Genomic DNA, 13787 nt, shown 5'->3' with positions numbered 1-13787 from the left:
TGCTTGCAAGACATTGGACGACATTCCACCGAGAGGGCCCAGAGTATATCTATCCGTCATCGGGATGGACAAATCCCACTTGTTGATCCATATGCCTCAACTCATACTTTCCGGATACTTAATCCCACCTTTATAACCACCCATTTACGCGAGTGGTGTTTGGTGTAATCAAAGTACCTTTCCGGTATAAGTGATTTACATGATCTCATGGTCATAAGGACTAGGTAACTATGTATTGAAAGCTTATAGCAAATAACTTAATGACGAGATCTTATGCTACGCTTAATTGGGTGTGTCCATTACATCATTCATATAATGATATAACCTTGTTATTAATAACATCCAATGTTCATGATTATGAAACTAATCATCCATTAATCAACAAGCTAGTTTAAGAGGCATACTAGGGACTTCTTGTTGTCTACATATCACACATGTACTAATGTTTCGGTTAATACAATTATAGCATGACATATAAACATTTATCATAAACATAGAGATATAAATAATAACTACTTTTATTATTGCCTCTAGGGCATATCTCCTTCATGAACATGGAAATGTAATAAGTACTTTTTTATTATGTTGAACCTTCATTCTCATTTTTGTATTAGTTCCTATGAACGACATTTATGGTCTGTAATTTTTAATATATATGTGTGGATTGTTCGTTTCTTTTTAGAGAGAGTATATAACTCTTTTACGTAATGTATTCCATCTCAATTTCTATTACTCTGAAATTTTAAGGGTTCACTTTTTTTCATGGGGAAATGTCTTATGCAGGTTACATTTTTCAAATAAATTGTAACTTCTTCTTTAATGCAGATTTTTTGTTACGGTACAATGACAAGATCTAGTAGTAACAAAAAAAACAAGTCCGTCGAGAAGATATTCAAAGTACAACCAGATGCGCCATAAGCTTACACCTGAAGCATTCCATGTCACCAGTCCAATTCCATGTCAAGCAAGAGGAAAATGTGCATGAAGCTAGACCAGGCATTCAATGTGTAAAACAAGAATCTCCGAGGGCTGGTAATGAACGAGCACCAAGATAATATGGTTAGTCACTTTTTGTAACATCCTAGTCTAGTGCTTTTTTTGCTCTTTTTTCATTTGTATTTTCTAGTAAGCTGTCATAGTGAAAAATACATCCTCCGATTGTTTTCAACTACTTCTTTTGCTTTGTTATGTAGACAAAAAGTAAGAAATTGTTTCGAGAGGGCTTCACCTATGAGGATGGTCGGGTTATACCCAAACATTACGAGAGGAACAACAGCTGTTGATAAGGAGCAATGACTATGGCGGTCTGCTGGATATTAAGTGTTCTAAGTTGCATCCCGATCGTGCCGGTTTCTAATGGAAAGCTTTGATCCAGCGTCTTGCACATTAGTGTTCCCGGGACGTGGCGCAATACCGGTGACGGAAGAGTCTCGTTCAACAAGTTATCGGTGTTCCATTTGGAGATATTGATGTCATTTTTGCTCGAGATCGAGACGCAACTCGCTTTCATGAAGGAGCAACTATCGCTTATCGGGAGGAAACAGCCGACCCTTACCTCATTAGAAACAAAGCTCATCTGCAATGAGACCCGCTAACGAGTAAATTTCCGAGGCTTTTCATAACTTTTGCAATGTGCTCGTTACGGCTCCAACAACTCGGAATCCGCGTCGGCCCGAGAGTATATCCTTCATTGGTAAATATTAAAGAAGCAAAGCGGCTCAACATGTGCAAGTTTGTTATAATGATCCTTTGTAAATCATTGAGTGTAGATGCGAGACAAGGAACAAGTCGGTCCATGCATGCTTGTACCTCATGGTACCTCTTCCTTCTCCAATTTATTCATATGTTTTTTAAATATAACTTTTACCCATGGCATCGTCTCTTCTCAACATGATTCTACAAAGGAAACGCTTTTTACTTACATCCATGGTCTTCTTTTTCTTCTCTTTTTTTATGACAGGTAAAATATCTCGACTCATTACAGTTGCGGGATTTGGATGTAAACCCTGAAGGTACTAGAGTGTCAGTATGGACAAATGAAATGGTTAGAAAAGCTATAAAGCAAGACATGAAAGAAAATGGCTCATTCGGTGCATTACCGGTGAGTTTTTCCCTCTTCATTTTAGGTGCTTTTGGTGTTTGTTTTTTCATAAACTCCGTTACTCTGAAATGTTACATTGCATTTCACACTCATGTCTTTTTTAGAAACAACCTTATTTTTATATCCTTATGTTTTTTCTCAATATAATTGCAGCTAAAGCAAGAATTCTCAGAAGTACAAGATGCATCGGATGACAGGACAATAACAGATGGAAGTGATAATGAGAATGTGAATGTTGCATCCGATCCGAGAGATGAATGAAAGCTGTGGTAATGATGGTTCCATGTCGGATTCCGAAGTTGCAAAAAGCATAACAAGCGGCCCATCCGATGCACCGGCGCGGGGTATGAAAACAACAATACTGCTAATGACAATGGGCAATCGAAGAAGATGAATATGTTCAGATGTCACAAAGCATTCTATTCTCAGACCCTCGCAAAATAACCAAGTTCATTGAAAAGAATGCTCCACAAAACGTTACACAGGAAGTAAGTCGTGCAATCGTTTTTGTTTCTATGCTTTTGCACATTTTAAATGCTGACCACTATCATTACATCCTTTTTTGGAAAAACAATTTTAATTTTTCTTCTCCTACACTACATCTCATTTCTTTCCAATTATCTTCTTTTTGTAGGACAAAAGGAGATTTATGAAGCTGATTGAGTATGCGTGCCATGGTTTTGAAGCTTCCTTGCGGATGCTAGTTAGGAACCTAGCCACGAGTCGAACCGACCCAACGACATCAAGGAACCACAATTCTATGCCACAGAAATCAATATTACCCAGTCCAAAAAAAGCAAGAGAGCTGCTCCAAGGAAACCAAAGGTACACAAAGACACAAAGTTGCAAGGTCCTAATCATGAGGATGTTGGTACGATTCATTCTCAAGTGGAAACCAAGGATTCAAGTAAAATAACGGCAGATGTAGCTGAAGCAAGACCAAGCAATACTACCAGTAAAGAGAATGTACAAGGAGAATCAAAGTTGGATGGTAACACGCATGCCGCCCAACATCCTTCGAGTGGTGCGAGTCATAGCAATTCCAGAGTCGGAGAAGAAAGAGTCTAATCTCTGCTCCCGCAAGCTCGTTGCCAAAACCAAAATGCTTGTCGGTGAACACGCGAGCTTGGAAAAAGAAGATGAAACTTCGATTGATACGAAGAATCTTCAAAAGGATGAGGAGCATGTAGTTATGGTCAACACAGAAATATCAGCACAAAAGAATGCAGTGTTGCCCACAGAGGACCAGCACACCACGAAACATGCTCTTCCCACTGAAAAAAGTACTGCCCCATTTGATAATCAGCTCAGTGATCATGGAAAACTTGAAGAACAAGCTGAAGTTACAGTAGTGGAGAAGGAATGTGGAAATGTTATTCCACTCGTTGGTGACAAAGAAAATAAAGTTCTTGAAGATGCAGAGGTTACATTGGCGGATCATCGATAATGTCACAACCAACACCCTCAAGTTTACTCACATTGACAAGTACAAAAGCCGAGCACATAGCGGCTTTGATGAGGGATCCGAAGAGGAAAAGATGTAACGAGCGAGAGGATGATATTGACCAACTTGAAAACAATGAAGAAGAAGTTGAACCGGAAACTACATGCATCAATTTTGTCTGCCGACGATCGCAACGCAAACATGACCTCATCACGAAGGAACATGTGGTACGAGACAACAAACAAGTTAGCGAGATGACAGCGGTTGCGGTGAAGAATCAGAATCCAAACTAGAAGAAAATAGGAGGATGGAGTTCTTGAAGTATGTTGGCACCGAGATACACAAAGAGCCTGAATTTCCTTTGTTCGAAGAACCCGAGTTCATTGATATCGGCACACCTATTCTAGATAGGGTTCAGTTAATGAAGAACATACCACGAATGGAACCTTCAATGGATGGGCTGGAAACTGTGCATGATGCTATTCTCAGGCCTGAGTGCCAACAAATTCTTGCTCAAATGGAGCCTAAAATCATACCAAAGAAAAGGAAAGATGTAAGGTTTGTTGACAAAAAAGACAAGAGAACCAAAGTTGAGGAAACCAATGTAACATCACCAGGCAGGTACCGAACTAGGTCTGCTGTGCGCCAAGAGCTCAAAAACAGTCCTATGAAGGATGGAATAGGAACAACACCAAGGAAAAATGCAACCCGAATCGGGAGGCAGCCCAAGCAGTAGCAATTCGCGCGAGCGAGACTAGGTCACAAGTTGCTGCAGCTATCAAATCGAGAGAAGGAAAATTCAGGACCAAGGACAACGACGACAGATGTGCCCCAATCCGCTGCACATGATCCTATGAATAGAAAGCTTGACTTCGAAAGCTCTGAATCGAAAATAAGGGAAGAAGCAATCAGACGGGCTGCAGATCCTCCACTATTTGATCTCGACACTCCTCCAGATGTCAATGACCTAGGCGAAGGAACTGCAAACGAACAGAACAATCTTGATGGAACTGAAGCTAGGAAGGAAGAGGTAGCTCAAGATTGCATGAATCCAAAATCGAAACAACCAGCATCTAGCATTACACCAGTGGCTCATGAGTATGAAAAGAGGATTTCCAAGCCAGGACAGTATGCGAAATCGCCTTTTGTCAACTCACAAACTAGTAGAACATTTTATGTCAACAAGTCCGGTGACGAGGTGTACAGACATGGTGCAGCCAGCATGGATGGAAACATGCACCAAGGGACCCTTTCAACAAGGAAACAGTTATAGACCTGGATGACATATATGTTAGTCTCGGTGACCTTGCTGAATCTGTTAGGCCAAGGAACAAGTTGTACAACACTGTTGCAGAAATTGGAATCAACATCATCAAAAGGGAAAATCAAAACCCCAAAAAGGTCATTATGCCTCTGCGTATAGCTGTAAGTTATGTCCAATTTGTACTCTTTCTTTTCTTTTGGATAATCAGATAGAACTTGAAATTAGTGGAACACATGTGCATCTAATTGTTCTTTCGTTTTTTGTCAAGTCAATAGTAATTGGTTTTTACTTTTTATCTCGTTCAAACAGTCATACCTTATTGAGGGACGTGATAATCTCAAGGAAGTAACCCGATGTTTCGAAAACAGTCCATCAAACAGATTGGATCACAAAGACATTGTAAGTGCTAACCTGATTTTTTAATTACTAATCATTTTCCTGATCAAACATTTTTATTACTAGAATGTTTTTCTATCTTTTCTGATTCCTCATCACAATTCCACATCTATATTTTTTGTTACATTACAGGTTTGTTTCCCTACACTTCAAGCTTTTCCTGGAACACCAAAGGATGCATCAGGCCATTACTGGCTTGTTAACCTGAACATCAAAGCTCAGAGGTTCGAGATATATGATTCACTAGGAAACAATTCCGAGCCAGTAAACATGCACGCTTGCCACTTGCTAATTGCTGGCATAAAGACTAACTGGACCAGACAGTACTCCAACTCAAAGATAAAGATCATGGACTGGCCTATAGAGATAATTGATAGCCCGCGCCAAAACAATGGGTAAGCTTCATAATTCTCTTTAAATTCAAGTGTATAACGCATTTTTTTATATTTTTTTTTGGAACAATGTAACTTCACTTTTTACTATAGGTTTTTCATTTCTGCTTGTTTTCTAACGAGTCTGGTCGAACAATGTAACTTCACTTTTTAACTTCACACTATCTGTGTTTCATCTCCCGAGTATGACCGTGGTTTTTTCACATCGAAGAATCTTGAAGCATGCCCAAGCGGGACCCCAGCAACGTACTCGCGAGAAAGACATTCCAAACATCGAGGAAGTTGTACACGGATAAATGGTTACGTTTCACGAAGAAAGCAAATTGGCGATTATTTGTCTAGCAAATGTGTCAAGTGGTAATTCATATCTCTAACCATGCTCTTCTTCTTTCTTTCATTTTTTAAATGTTACATATGTTTCAATACTGACTTTACATAGTTACTTTATTATTACTATATCGAAAAGAATTCAGCAAATGCAATAAAGTATAAGTTGTCAATCATAAGATACATTTTTTCGCATCAGAAAACATACTTGTCTCAAAAATCATTTAAATATTCGCAAAAAGGTCTCGTACAAATTTGTTCGACAAGGTAACATGAGCCACATAATTTTTAAATCAAACACAATGTCCTTCACTTCTTATATTTTTTCCTTCTTTTTTTTTTTCAAATCAATGAAAAAGGCCCAACAAACTGTACTTCTCTGGGTTTGCTAGTCGCACCTCGCACGTACGAGCATCGTGACCTGGTTGCTTGCACACACCACAGAGACCTTGTTTTGGTTTCTGTAACTGTAGACCACCTTTCTTTCTTTTTGAACCTGGGCGCCCTTTTGTCGCTGACATTGGTGGGTTCCTAGCTTTCCGATTCTCCACAGTAGCAGCATCTTCTTCCATAGGTACACTTTCCTGTGAATCATTAGCAGTGTTGGTGTTTACTGCTTGCTTGGCGCTCTTCCTTTTTTTGAGTGCATCAGCATTTGCCTTTTTCAAATCTGCCATCTCTTTCTCCATTGCTCTCATGTGCCGTTCAGCTATTTCATTAGTTTTCTCACGAGGCCGCTAAACCAACGAGCAAGCTTAGCAAAATCACTGCGAGAGGTTACCATATCTAAGCAATCTCATATCTTTTCTAGATAGCTTCGGCCAACGAGGCCTTTCTTGCCTCTCATCCCGCGGTGCAACTATGTCGGAGAGGGGTAGACACCACCGGGTAGGATGTAGTGCTCTGGGTATTTTGTAACCATCCCTAGATGTGACATAACTTTCATTGCATGGCAGACACAGGATACCATCCCTGTTAATTTTGCAACATTCACAATTGTAGATTCCATTAGCTACATCAGCATCGACACGATAACTCCTCCTACCGTACCCGCGCACGGATCCTTGTATTGGGAAAACCTCATGAATGCTCCCTTGTTCAGTAACACCAATGTCACGAACATTGTAGGATGTAATCTTGCGAAGCTCAAGCTGAAAGCGGTGGTAGATGGGCAGGGTGTATGTCTGAAGGATCTCGCTTCTCCATGGGAAAGTCCCCCAAAGCCTGACTTGTCTTCTCATCACCATCAAACTCATGAGCATCTTCGTTACATCAATTCTTTCCTGTAGTTTCATGTAATGCTTGAAGAAACGAACAAGGCTATCATGTGGATGAACATACTGCTTAAGAACAGCATTAAACCCTTCACTTCTAGATGTAGTTTGAAGGAACGGGAAAAACCGGTGGCGGAAATATGCTGGCACAAAACACTCTCGCAAATCATAGAGGTCAAGAAAATGTGTATTATCTGCAACCCCATGCGTTTCCACCATATTTGCCCACCGCTGTTCAAACTCTTCCGGTGTCATGCTGTAGTCAATCACATCATTGAACTCTAAACGCAAGTCTTCTCTCTGAGCAACAAAAGTACCAAGTTTTTCCTGTACTTTTTGCATTATATGCCACCTGCAGAACCTGTGTATGATGCCAATGAACACCATGAGGATAGCAGTTCGATACACCGCATCTTGATCCGTAATGATGTTCAATGGATGTAGTCCATCCATTGCCTCTAAAAACCGCTCAAACAACCACACAAAGTTCACGAAAGATTCATTCCTCACAAAACCACAACCAAGCTGGATGGATTGACCATATCTATTTATTCCAATGAAAGGAGCACATGGCATGCTTGTCTTGGTTTGTCATGAATGTTGTATCAAAAGAAATACAATCATTGTACAGGGGTACACATCTCTTGCTTTGCTATCCACCCGCAACAGGTTCTCCACTTTATTTTACGCATCTAGCTTGAACCTCGTAGAAAAATCCGGGATCATCTTTCTTGATTTCTTCAAAGTACTCTAGCAGCTCCGGGATATCTTTAATCCTGTCATAGTTCCCTAGTTTTGCGAGTGTAGTTACTAAGCGTTTTGCTCGTTGTATGGGACATTACGCTTGCTCCCATATAGCTCCCCCATGATTTCCATGATTCTTCCTGAAGAAAGGTTGACTTCATGCAACAAGTCAATGAACTTTTTCTCTTCTGTAGGGATCTTGTTGTGTGATCTCAAGTACTTCTTAAGCGCAAACTTGTCAATCACCTCATGTGTATGAACCTCGACAAACTGAGTAACTTTCCATCTAGCACCATCGCGTTTTACTCGAAGCTTTGCTTTGCAGTCGGTCAGCACGGTTAGCTTACGGTTTCTCCGCTTAACTGGGACCGCTTCTTCTTCTCTAGGCTTCCCAGATTTGTTGCAGACATAAACATATTTATCTAGCTGACCATCTTTAGCACATCTCCTAGATGATTCTATCTTCACTGAAAAACCAATGTGGTGAGCATATCTGTTGTAGTGCTGCAAAGCTAGTTCAGGTGTGTCAAACATCATGCCAACAAATGGAACCTTTGGAACATATCCTTCAGGCGTTGACTCAACCTCAGCTTCACCATCGCTTTCCTCACTCGGAAAGTGTAACACCGATCCGTGCACGCGAATCAGCTTGCTGATCATTGTTTGAAGGACCTGCTTCATCTCCTTGGGGATCGACACGATGGCCTCCGACTTCGGCGGCTGCCCGGCATGTTGATCGGTTGATGTACTAGCTTCGGGAGTTGCATTGAGATCAATGCCACCAAACCGAGTATTCAAATCCGCGAGCCCTTGGCATTCTTCTTCAAAAACAAATATCCGCATGGAATCAATGACATGAATCATTAAGATTTCTTGGTTGCACAACATTTTTTCTAAAGTAATTTTACATCCGTTTTTTACAATCTTCGGTTAAATAACATTCTCCCTTTTTGTCTTTTACAGGTGCAAGTTGTAAATATCTTCCGTAGAAACCCAAGGCAAAACCGGGGGAAAGATCATGTGACCTGTCATGGCAACCGAGTATGGCCAAATGAGATGCAGTACTACCTTTACTAATGGGAAACCAGTATGAACTGATAACCAGTATTAGCATGTAGAGGTGCAGTGTAGTGTTCTCTCATGTAGCTCTGCCCTAACTTTGTGTCTACCAGTTACATGCTTTTTCTTTTGTGTGTTCTACATGGTTTGTCCTACCCTTTTGTGTGTTCTACATGCTATCTACATGCTATCTACTTTTGTGTGTTCCATCTTTTTTCTGTGTGTTATATCCTGTGTTCTAACATGCTATCTTTTTTGTGTCCTATGCTCTTTTTCTTTAAAACTTGTTACTTTTTGTTTGTCCTATAGTTACATTAGTGGCACATGTAAACATAGCAGTAATTTATTTTTCTGGCACATGAAACGTGGGGCATGTAACTATAGTTACATTAGTGGCAACTACTTTTGTCTGAAGGCAGTAGATAGGTCAGCTACCAAGTGCATGTAACATACATTAGTGGCAGCTATAGCTGTTTAAAGACTTGATGATGCCATATTTTTCACTAGATGTAGTAAAGGGAAAGGTTCATGTAACGAGAATCACTAGATGTAGTCTGTTCCTATGAACCACAAGGGGCAACTATATTTTTCACTAGATGTAGCAAAGGGAAAGGTTCATGTAGCAGAATCTGGTTAAGATAGTACCTCCAGATCAACTGAATTTTGCGAGAGGGATGGACGATGTAGCAGGGGGAGGGGGTGCCTGGAGGTGATTCCCCTGGACACCGCAAGTCGTCGGATGTAGCAGATCCCTCCCTCAATGTAGCAGATTTTCTCCCTATATGTATGTAGCAGATCCGAAACTAGCAGGTCTGAAACTATGTGTATGTAGCAGATCTGTTCCTCAATGTAGCAGATCTCACAGTCAAGCTGATTGAATCGATGTAGCAGATTGACTGGTGGCAGGAACTGGACGAGAGGAGAGGAGTTTTTTTCTCAAGAATCTGGATGTGACTGTTCTTCCCTGGTTCATCCCTGTTCTTGGCGTGGTGAAGAAGAAGATGGGGATCCAACGCACATGTAGCAGGGAAGAAGATGGGATCCGATGTAGCTTTATGGTGCGGTCCCCAAAAAAAGTGGCGTTCACGTGGGAGTTGCGGGGGGGGAGATGCTCGTATGCTGCTGGGGGGTCCCCACGGTGGGCCAAAAAAAGGAAAGTGCGTGGTCCCCACGCTGGTCCAGAAAAGGAAAGTCCACCTGGTCGGACTGACCTCGTTTTACCAGGAATCGAGGTCGACCTCGATGTAGCACAGCCCTTGTTTATATATGGTTTATGTAGTGCTTCAAATATAATAAAACCAGTTTCATGTCATAAAACCATATATGAACCAAGTATTTACTTTTCAAAGCAGAACGTGTCTTAGATTTTCAAATGGAAGAAGTATTAGTCATCAACAATAGCTAGGTTCAAACCCACCATTGAGTTATATCCTTATGTTCTTTTGTGATTGTATCTGGATGGTGTTTATAAGAGTACAAGAATTAGATTGAAGCTACAAATATAGATCTTGCCGATGACAGGCTCGAGTGTTCTTCCAAGAAAATATGTGGTAGTGGTGCATCTTTTGCACCAACTATTCGATCGTATGGCATAATATGATATGATCTGATCCTAACCAAATGTGTCGAAGATTCCTACTTATATTGATCAGATCCTGGAACATGCCTATCTTTATCTCAACGCGAAGTGCTCACCTAACACGACTGGTCCGGGACATGGAAGACCCTAGCACGCGTGAGGGTATGTACAATGGTGATATCTTAGCAGTACGTCCAACGATGAGGTGGAGGAAACAAAAAGTCTAAAAAAGGGTTTGTTTTCGATTAATTAAGAGATGATCTCTTAGCACATTTCTCTTACCACATATTTAGGATGTCTGATTAGTAAAGGTAAGACTAAAAAAATAATGCATTGTATATCATATTTTATTATCATATCTAGATTACCTGAAAATTAAGATAAGACGGGTCTTATCAACCATTACACATGCCCTGAGCATACTCGGATTATACGTGACCGTTTGATGTGTCACCGTGGTTGGTTCGTGAATCATCGATGTAGGCCTGTTGTATGTAATGATCATACTACCTCTGTTCCATTGAATAATTTTCTTTTCATATATCAAATTACGTAAAGTTTGGCTGAGTTTTTAGGAGAAAATCATTAACATGTACAATCCAAAATCAAATTACGTACTTTGGCCAAATTTTGATAGTTTTTATCTAAAAGTTTAGTCAAGCATTACATAGGTTGACTTTTCAAAAAAAAGGCCTTATTCATTGAAACGGAAGGAGTATTATCTAGTAGTATGTATGTTAACAACAAGATGGTTAGTAGTTAGTACATTGATATATTAGGTAACATTATTTAATTACCATACATCCTAGTAATATTTACTACTTATAGAATACAACGCGATAACTCTAGGAAATGAAATGCTAACTAGTACCGGCAACAAAAATATGTGCAATATAGATAAACGCTCAAACTAAACCTATTTGTTACATTTAGTAATTACATAATGTCAGTTAAATATATGTTGCAATTTATTTTGTTTTATTCTAAAACGTGTGTTGGCAGAATGGCAGAGTTCACGAAAATGCCCTGTACATTTTGTTCTTCATTTGCCATGTCTGCTAGAATGGGTATAACCAGGGGAGAGACAGGGCCTGAATTAAATCTTTTGCCCTTTTATTTGAAAAAATGTGTATGGATTATACACATTGAGGATGGAACCTTGTATGCACAGTTTCCTGGAAAGAATTGACAAGGAAAAAAAAATTAAACCTCTGCAGCAACTTGATACGCTAAGGATTTGTCTTTTATGCTTGGGGATAAGAAGAGACGTGGCTTTGAGCTGTGTGGGTCAGCGAAGCAAGGGTTCATATCCAAGTCAATGGAATTAGGCAGATGCCTGGTCAATTGGCTATGTGCTCCGATCTACAAAAACAGGTGGTATTTTCCTCGTAGCATGTATATGTGCACTCATTTCCCTGCATCATCGGAATTTTCCTAGCGAGGAGGCTGTTTTTCTTGAACTTATCCGGTATGATGTCGATACATAACTCAAATGATAAGGTTTCGTTGTCAAATCTGATATCGTTCCACGCATCAACATGCATGCATGGCCGTGAATACGAGAGTTTCTGGGCTAAAAAATATATTCAAAAAAGCACCCCTCCGTCACCTGGGCTGGAAGGTGTGGTTGCAGTAAGAATACTTATAGTGCAAGTAAATTGACTAGTAACTAAATGTTCAACTCAGCAAATTTGCTTATGTGGCAGTAAATTAAAGAGTAGAGAAGATGATTAAGTAACATAGCTAGTTACTGTAACATCACAATTTTCAAGATACAATGAGTCTACAAGCTAATTAATTATTTTAATGTTACTAACCACTATGAAGGTGGTAACATAAAATAGTAACATCTGCATGTTATTACTCTATGTTATTCCTCACTATAACTAGTCAAAAGGCTTACACTCATACTCCTCTTAGTCCTCCACCAATAAACGTATGTTATTACTAGTTTTATTTACTTTTTAAATAAAATAGCAACATATACTACCTTCATCTTAAGGCTTATATTTTTTTAGAAAGTTAAACTATATAAAGTTTGATTAATTTTTATCAAAAAAGTTTAACATGCAAAATACAAAATCAACATCGTTAGATAGATAATGAAATATATTTTCATATGGTATCTACAAAATATTATATTTTCTCATAGATTTTGTTTAAAAAAATCGATCGAACTTTATTTGATTTAACTATTCAAAAAAGATATAAGCCTTAAAACTTGGTATTAAGGTATTATAACATTAAAATACTATATTACTGAACTACATAGCAAGATGAACCTAGCGATATAAATTTAGAATGCTAGTGCTTTTCTCCAAAAAAAAATTGGTTAAAGTTAATAAAATTTAACTTAAAATAAAACTAAATCATACACTTATTTGTGGCGGATGGAAGGAGCACGCTCGAGAGCATAAATTGTTGTGCCGTGCCTTGTCTATTTTGCGGTATCACTACGGAAACTAATCAAGGTACGGACGGCGGCCATGCCGTCGGTACAGCCCTGTGCCAATGGCCGTCGTCGGCACAATATATGCTCAGCATAGGCTAGCTGTCGGCACAACATTCTGTGGCCGTTTGGCAATTCTAACTCGATTTTTTTAAAATTAATTATTTTAATCTCTCACATGGACCATTTTAATTCTAACTACACTTAATATTAGGTCACATTGCACTCGTGTCCAAACTTCTCGTTCATTCACTCAGCCTCACACTGTTCCAGCAGTAGCACGCTTAACTTCTCTGTTTCTTCCGGACGAGGTTCTCTGAAAGAAATGACATATTGGTTATAATACTAACATATCAATCATATTAACCCTATCCCTTGATGTCGCACATCTTTATTTTTTGAATTTCAAACAATTACTTATGTAAACTACAATAAATAACTAATATTAATGTTGAATTCAAATGAAAATAAAATTAATTTATTTTTTTGTATTTTTCTATTTAATATGGAATAATTAATATCTTTAAATCTGTAAATCAGAATTTGACAAATATATGTCTAAATCGATCAGAAAAGTGGGAGGAATCCAAATATGACATCTATATCATATTTTAAACCCAAAAATGGTTTTTCCAAAAAAAAAAAAGAGCATTAGATCATGTACCTATAGTTTAAATCTGATCGACTTCCTACTGATTTGGCAGGAATTTGTCTTTTTCACGATGGGTGGACAAAAATGTTTAAGATACCCCGGTTAA

This window comes from Lolium rigidum, chromosome 4 (assembly GCF_022539505.1).
Source record: "Lolium rigidum isolate FL_2022 chromosome 4, APGP_CSIRO_Lrig_0.1, whole genome shotgun sequence".
Lineage (NCBI taxonomy): Eukaryota > Viridiplantae > Streptophyta > Magnoliopsida > Poales > Poaceae > Lolium > Lolium rigidum.
Note: the sequence above shows the minus strand (reverse complement) of the source record.